The sequence below is a fragment of the Nyctereutes procyonoides genome, unplaced genomic scaffold, assembly GCF_905146905.1.
Source record: "Nyctereutes procyonoides isolate TBG_1078 unplaced genomic scaffold, NYPRO_anot_genome, whole genome shotgun sequence".
Classification (NCBI taxonomy): Eukaryota; Metazoa; Chordata; class Mammalia; order Carnivora; family Canidae; genus Nyctereutes; species Nyctereutes procyonoides.
In genome coordinates, this window is record NW_026575133.1 from 57,893,134 (window position 1) to 57,902,011 (window position 8,878).

Sequence of the window (8,878 nt, forward strand, 5' to 3'; positions counted from 1 at the left end):
CCTCTGAGAGAAGTCCAGGAGACAAGAAGCCCATAGCTGGGAAGGGGCCTCATCACGAGAACTACCCCACTCTCCCATCTTACCTGGATGCCGCTAGGAGTGTGCTTTATTTATATCTGAGAAGTTCCATAAGCTTCCCCATACATCTTTGGAGAAAGGAAAGAAGTTTCAGATTTTTCTTAAAGTATTCGTCCCTTCATCCACTTACCTACAAACGTATTCATACATCACTTTTGTTTCTTTTAACAACCACATCTCCTGTGTGGCTGAATCCACAGCGACCCAGAGGGAAGTATGAGAGCTGCCACCCTATCCTGCCCAGGCCTGACCAGGATCATAAAACACTCCTCCAGCCTGTGTGGATGAGACGTGTGTGTGCACACATGTGCAAGCCTGGGTGTATGCTTATAAGTATGTGCACATGAATGTGTGCGTGTGGGGATAGTGAATTATGTGCATGTGTTTGGGGGGAGGTGGAAGGAGCAACTGCTCCTGCCTAGGCTGTATGCTGGAGACCCCTGGTGCTAGAGCAGGAGAGTATCAGGCGCCCTGGCCAGCCTGGGAAGAAGCTAAACTGAGAGCACTGTTCTCATGTCCACAAGACGCTGGAAGCAGTGGTTGACACTGGACTTGGTCAATCAAGTATAAAAGAATTAATAGCTCCCTCTTGCCTTGCCTTTCTCCCACGTGGATGGGGGCTCAACCATCTCATCCATACCCAAGGTCCCATCCTTGTCCTGCCAGTGCCCAGATAGACCTGCAGGACCCCTGAGGCTTTGAACACTTTCAATCTCAGGCCACTCAGACCCTGAGCTATAGACAGGTGTTGTCATCCTCACTGGACCTGGAACTTCTCCAGGAGGACTCCTGCCACAGCCTGGCCAACGTCTTCCTCTAGCACAAGCCAGGCCTCCAACAAGGAGATGGCTGCTCCCTGTAGAGGCTGTGAGGGGAATAAAGTGGTTCTTGCAGCCCTGTGACCACACAGTCAGCCTGCAGGGCCCTTCCTTCCCTGCAGGGGCAGCTCTTCTCCCTAACGTGGAAGGGGTGGAGTCAGAGCTGGAGTTTCAGCCACACTCTAGGTGTAGATGTTAAAAAATGTTTGGGGAGAGAAAGACAGGAAGAAAGGAAGAAAGAAAGGAAAGAAAGAAAGAAAGAAAAGAAAGAAAGAAAGAAAGAAAGAAAGAAAAGAAAGAAAGAAAGAAAGAAAAGAAAGAAAGAGAAAGAAAGAAAGAAAGAAAGAGAAAGAAAGAAGAAAGAAAGAAAGAAAGAAAGAAAGAAGAAAGAAAGAAAGAAAGAAAGAAGAAAGAAAAGAAAGAAGAAAAGAAAAAGAAAGAAAGAAAGAAAGAAAGAAAGAAAGAAAGAAAGAAAGAAAGAAAAAAGAAAGAAAGAAGAAAGAAAGAAGAAAGAAAGTTAGGAAAATCCTGAAACTTCCTTTCTCTGCGCAAAGAGGTATTGAGAATCTTACCAAACTTCTCAGATATGAAACACTCCTTCCTCTTGCCAAGGCCAAAAGCAGAGTTGTAGGTCTGACCATGTGATGGAAATAGGACTCTCTCCTGCCCTGCCTTGCCTATGAAATCCTCCAGTAGGCTCAGCCCTGTGCTAGAAGTTTCAACCTCAAGAAGTTCTCCCTAGGGGCACCTGGGTGGCTCAGTCGGTTAAGCATCTGACTCTTGATTTAGGCTCAGGTCATAATCTCAGGGATGTGAGATGGAGCCCTGCATTGGGCTCCCCACTGGGCATGGAACCTGCTTAAGATTCTCTCTCCCTCTCTGTCCCTCTCTCCTGCTCCTGTGTGCACTCTCTTTAAAAAAAAAAAATTCTCCACAATTAGCAAAGGATATAAACACCCTATACGCATCTGACTTCCAAAATCATTTGGTGTACATTACTCAAGGACAAGCAGAGGAGGCCTGGGGCCTTGGTGTCCAAGAAGGAGAGGGACACCCCAAGTACTCTGCCTCCTCCAGTTCCTGCTCAAACACAAAGATGTCCTGGTTTCAGAACTTGTTCAATATGTATTTCATGGGTAGCTGAGTTGCATTTGGGAAGGAGATAGGGTGTCACAAGGGACCAAAAATGAAAGAAGCTACAGGAACAAATGGATTTAAGGGTATGGGAGTAGAGTCCTCAGGCCCATACACACTGGGAGATAACATTGGGCTTTCTACATCAAGGTAAGACCAGAAAATGGGTGGTCCCCTTGGGCAACCCCTCCCTCAAGCCCACTCCAGGGAGGACCACTGAACAGCCTTCTGCTCCAAGTCCTGGAGGGCTCCAAGTCCTGGAAGACTCCAAGTCTACTGTGCGAGGGCAGCATCCCCACCTGTGCCCCCAGGACACTGACACCACACAGATGTGGAAACCTCAAACAGAGTAACTACCCTAAAACCAGGCTGAGATGGGAGCATCACTTAGAGCCCAAGAATAAAGCACCTGGAGATAAGGTGACCAGACATTCTGTTTGTCATGGACGGTACCGGTTGTCCCAAGTTTGTCATTGTTTAATGGAGTTCTATTAAAAATTGCTTTAAAAGAAACCAAGATCGGATCGGTATCCCTTTGCTTGTACTTCCATTTCAGCCCCAGTTGCATCTCTTGGTGTGTGAGTTACGTGTGCAGTGAACGAGTTTTCACTTAAACTCTGGGTTAAATCTGGAAGAGGAGGAAGGCTGACCCGCCTCGCCTTCCCAATCCTTTCCCACCCCACAGCAGCCCTCTCAGGGACACTGCACACAGCTCCCCCTAGATGCTGAAATGCACACAGACAAGAGTCATTCCCCCGCTGTGGTGGTGGAAGATACAGACTCAGTGTTTCTGCGACTGCCAGGTGTGCCATGGCCTGCAAGGTACAGGAAGCCACAGGCCACCAGGCTCCAGGTCAGTGGGGGACAGTAGGAGTGAATGACAGGCACGAAGGCAGCCGTCTTCCTCCAGGCTTCATAGACATTCATGGGAGCAGCCTTGCTTCAGTGACTTTTCCACTTACTGTGTGGTATCAATCTACAGCTATTTATCTTAGTGTTTACTACTGCCTTTCATTTTTCAGTAAACCTTCAGTAGCAACGAGGTCTCCAAAAAAAAGTGCATGAGTCATGAAAATGTAAATACATTTCCTTTTTTCAATAAAGTTAATGGCAAAACCGTAACATGCACAAAATGGTTATCAGCACTTACCATCTGCCCTGAGAACCATGGTGATGTCACTGACTACATAAAAAGCAGACACAGAGCTGCTCAGGAAGCATCAGCATCTAACTCAAAAGTCATTAGTGACTTTAAAAACATTGTCTAAAATCCTGATCAAACATTATTCTGGGCGTGTCTGTCAGGGTGTTTTTGAATGAGACTAATATTTGGATCCGCCAGCTAAATAAAGCAGATTGTTCTCCCTAATGTGGGTGAGCCTCGTCCAGTCAGTTGAAGGCCTGAATAGAAACACGAAACTCCCGTCAAGTAAGAGAGCATGCCCCCTGCCTGACAGCATTTGAAAGGGAACATGAGCTCTTCCTGTTTCCACGGCAGCCTGCCAGCCTGAGACATCAGCTGTGAAGATTCGGGACTTGCCAGCTTCCAGAATCATGTGAGCCAACTCCTTATAATGCATCTCTTCTACGAGTACATATGATCTTCTATTGATTGGTTGGGTTTTTCTGGAGAACTCTGCTTAGTGTGTTTGTTAATTCCAAATTCTCTTGCATACATGCTAAGAGTGAAGTGGTAGCTGTTTATTTGATAGCATCACCCAGAGAAGATCATCGCATATGATGAAATAATGCCAGTTTTATATTTGTGGAATCAAATGCATAAATAGAAAAAAAAATATGGGATTTTCAATAACAATTCACTTTTTTTTCATCTAATTCAGACAATCAAAGTAAAGCTTCTAGAAATTCATTCTGTTCAAGGTGAACCATCTCTCAATATTGTGAATACTGCTGGAAATTCAGCTTTTTAGAAGTTCAGCAGGATGGACCCAAGTAATTGTTTCTGAGGTACTAGTATCACTTCAAATATACAAATGTTGTTAGAAGGGATATTCTCACTAAATTAAAAAAAAAAAAAACAACACCTCTGGAGCAGAAGCTGGGCCTCAAGAGGTCTGACCTGCATCAACAGGGTCAGAAAGTGCTAGAAATGAGGGTGGAAGTGAGAATGGTGAAAATTAACAAGACAGGAAATAACAAATGTTGGAGAGGATGTGGAGAAAGGGGAACCCTCTTACACTGTTGGTGGGAATGTGAACTGGTGCAGCCACTCTGGAAAACTGTGTGGAGGTTCCTCAAAGAGTTACAAATATATCTGCCCTACGACCCAGCAATAGCACTGCTGGGGATTTACCCCAAAGATACAGATGCAGTGAAATGCCGGGGCACCTGCACCCCGATGTTTATAGCAGCAATGGCCACAATAGCCAAACTGTGGAAGGAGCCTCGGTGTCCATCGAAAGATGAATGGATAAAGAAGATGTGGTCTATGTAGACAATGGAATATTCCTCAGCCATTAGAAACGACAAATACCATTTGCTTCAACGTGGATGGAACTGGAGGGTATTATGCTGAGTGAAGTAAGTCAATCCGAGAAAGACAATCATCATATGATTTCATTCATACAGGGAATATGAGGAATAGTGAAAGGGATTAAAGGGGAAAGGAGAGAAAATGAGTGGGAAATATCAGAGAGGGTGACAAACCATGAGAGACTCCTAACTCTGGGAAACGAACAAAGGGTAGTGGAAGGGGAGGTGGGTGGGAGGGTGGGGTGACTGGGTGATGGGCACTGAGGGGGGCACTTGACAGGATGAGTACTGGGTGTTATACTATATGTTGGCAAATCGAACTCCAATAAAAAAAAGTCCAAAAAAAAAAAAAGAAAGAAAAAAGAAATGAGGGTGGAAGAGGGATGGGAGAAAGTGATGAGGGACTCCACACAACAGACTCAGATTCCTCCCACAAACACATTGCACTTCAGAGCCAGTTGGGATTCATTCGTTCACCCCTCAAATATCACTTGACCAGCTGTACATACCGGACACTGTTAGGCATTAGGGATTCAAGGGTAAACAAGATAGACAAGGTTCCCATCTTTGAGCTCACGTTCAAATGCAGAACATGAAGAAGCAACTAAATGAGCAAGAAACCAACCGGGATGCGAGATATGAAGACCATAAATAGGTGCAGAACTCAAGTAATGTTGGAGTGACGGGAACTTTGTTACTGCGGTACATATAAATGCCCATTTTATGCCAGACACTGGGATAGGTCGCAAATATAAAGAAATGAAAAAAGCCTCAGTGCCCTAAATGAGTTTGCGGTCTGAACAGGAGGCAGATGTATACACATCTAATGGTAACACAAGGAAGAAGGAGATAAATGCTAAAATACACATACGAAGAGGGGGACGTTTAGTATTATAGGAGGGATCAAGGAGAGGTTCTCAAATGAAGGACAATGTGAAATGAGCTTTGAAAGATAACTAGGATTCTAACTGAGGGGGAATAGAAGAAGGCATGTTGTACAGAAAGAAAATAAAAGCATATTACAGGCTGTGGCTGGAGGAGAAAAGGAAGGAGCCAGGACAGCAAGCAGACTGTGCCAGCTGGTGGTAGGGATGGCACAGTGGCAAGTGACAAACCCACACATGAAGCAGGGGAGGGTTATACAAAAAAGGGAGAGAGCGTGGACTCCTGACCTGTGGGGAAAGGAGCCTTTAAAAGGTATGGCCAGGACAGGGGCGCCAGGGTGGCTCAGGCATTAAGCATCTGACTTGATTTTTGTTCAAATCATGATCTCAGGATTGTGAGTCAAGCCCCACATCAGGCTCTGCGCTCAGCACGGAAGTCTGATCCTCTCCCTCTGCTCCTCCTCCCTCTGCCCCTCCTCCCTTCCTGGTACACTCTTGTGTGCTTGCTTTCTCTCTCTCTCTCTTGCTCTCCTTCTTGCACACACACATTCTCTCTCTCTAAAATAGATACGTGAAGTAAATCTTTTTTAAAAAAGAAAATACCTCATTTTTTTTAAAGGCTTAGGCAGAGGAGTAAAATTATTGGAGGGACATAGAAGCTAGAAGGAGACCAGGAAGGAGGTTATTAAAATAATTCAAGCCAAGTATAATATTAACTATCAGGTGCGCAATACACAAATATTTAGTAAGTGCCTATTGTGTGCTAGCGACTATTCTGAGCCCTGAGAATACTACACCAAACAATAAAAAAAAAAAGTCACTGCTCAGGAAAGTGCTAATCTAGTGGGGAGACCAAAAGAGAGAGAGAGAAAATGAATAAACAAGTAAAATTGGATGTAACACATGGTGACAAGCTGTGTGTGTTGAACACATACCGTGTGTACCAGGCAGTCTTGTAAGCACTTGTTATGTAGTCACATATTTTATTCTCATGACAATCCTATGATGTACGTACTAGTATTACATCATTACATAAATGGAAAAACTGATGAGCAGCGGTTAAATAACATCAGGCAGCATAGAGCTCATACTCTTCACCTCCATGTTTTACTACCTTTCATGTTGTCTTTGCATGTTGTAGAAGAGAAAGAGGAGAGATTGAGAAGTTGCATCTTTATCTTGTCACCATTGAGGTATCTCTCCCCTGTCAGTGGTTTGAGCCAATGTGCATACACCCATTATCTGACTGAGGTCAGTAAGACAGGGCAGGGAATGCTTCCCCCATAACAGATGAGAACATGGAGGCCTGGACAGGTAAAATGATTGCCCAAGTTCACATGACTAATAGGTGGTGAAGCCTTAGCGGAAGCAACCAGAACTTCTGTCCTCTAGATGAGAGCTCTTGGCTCATCCACCTCCTCAAAGGACACAGTCCCTGTATAAGTGTATACCATCCAGTGCCCCTGTATAATGGCTCCTGGTACAGAACTCAAGAAGGTGCAGAACTCAAGTAATAAGCCACTCTTCTTGTTCAGGGCTCAGACATGGAATGAGGCCACAGCATCTATTCTTCGATGCTGGAAAACCATTTAGAGCCCAGGGAACTGGACATCTTTAGTGTATGAAGGACACTCGTGTTCAAAATCTGAACCAGGAGATAGCTGGTGGTTGAGACTCAAAGCCAGGAATAAGCTCCAGCCTTTGGGGCAGCTGAGACAGGCTGACAGCTTCATGGAATATCTACTACCACATGCTGAGATATGGCACTAGACAGCCAGCTCCTCAAAGGTCCATGTCATCCTGGATACCTCTTTTGAGCTAGCTCCTCTTCTCATGGCTTCATCTCTGATTTGAGACAAAGCTACAAAAAACCCTTCCATGCAGATTTTGTCCACTTTATGCCAACAACACCTCATCTTCGGCATATGCCAAATGTCTTCTGCTTTCTGCCTGGGGACCTCTCCGAGGTCATAGCACAGGACACTATCAGGAACCCACATGGTACTCATGCATACACATTCTAGAAGTACAGGAGGCTCAACATCCCATGGAACAACCCAGCTAGTTAGAAATAGGAGCCCATGGCTAAATGCTTCTCCTTCCCATCCCTCAGGTAGACAATATGGAGACAAAATCTGTAGGGCTCCTCAGAAGGCCCCAGTGGGATCAAGCACCAGTCACCCACAGTGGTGGATGACTCAGAGGCACACCTTATATTGGTTTTCCTCCTTCTCTGTCTTCTTCTGTTTTGTCTTCATTCCAGCTAAGATCACCTCCCCAAAACACTATATGCTGCAAGCAAACCTTTGTCTTAGGTTCTGTTTTTGGGAGGAGTGTAAGCTAAGACACACATTTTCATCTTTGGATCCCCATATACTAGCACTAGCTCTGTCTGTGTCCATTATCTATGGCTGCATAGCAAACAATCCCCAAATTTAGTGGCTCAAAACAAGTCATGATTTTGCCACTTGGGTAGGATTCATGCGATGGCTTTTCTCTGCTCCACAAGGCATCAGCTAGGACAACTCAGCCCGGGTTGCAGGATCCACTTCCACAATGCATGAGCTCCATGGTTGGCAAGTTGATGCTGGTTGCTGACTGGGAACTTATCTGAGGCTGTTGACTCAGAGTCCCGATTCTCCTCCACACGGGCCTCTGTGTGTGGCTGCCTGGTTTTTCTCGCAACATGGCAGCCGTGCTCCAAGCAGGTGCAAGTGGAAGCTGACAGTAAAATAAAAGGAGCACATAGAGCATCACTTCCACTGTATTCTATTGGCCAAAGCTGTATTAGGCCCAGCCCAGAATCAAGGGAGTAGGAAAATAGGCACAGGGAGTGACATATTTTAGCCATATTTGATCTGCCAGATTGGCACAGAACACCAGGTAAATGAAGGGTTAAATAAATAGTTAATTACATAAGCAAATTAATTGATTAATGCTGCCAGCCATTACTCAAGGGTAATCTCCCCTGCACCCATATAGCCACTGTCACTCCAGCTGAAATTTTAGAGTAAAATACTACCTTGACACTAATTTATTTGAGACTGGAAGTTTTCTTGGCCTGGGAGCCGTAGAATATTAGAGCTGAAGAGATCCACCGCAGACAGCTCACAGTACAGCCAAGGAAAGTGAGTCCCAGGGATCAGAAGGGATTTGCCCAAGGTCACTGTCATGGCCACTGTTAAGGAAAACACCCACCCAGGGCTCACATGTCCAGCCCCTCTGCTCTTCCCGCCAGGCTGTGGTGCTGGGTGGGGGTGGGCGTGTGGGGGGTGCAGGAAGGCTGCCTTCCCCATCGGTAGCTCTGCCTGTGAGCCCCTTTCTAGTCTCTATCCCTGGACGTGCCGTGCTCCGATATGTGCAAGTAGCTACAGACGACTCTCATGGAAGGAAGCCCATGAGATGGCTGAGGGTGTCAGTGTTGGGGAGGAGCTCAGACTGGACTCTCCTTAAAGCATCTCTGTGTAGTTT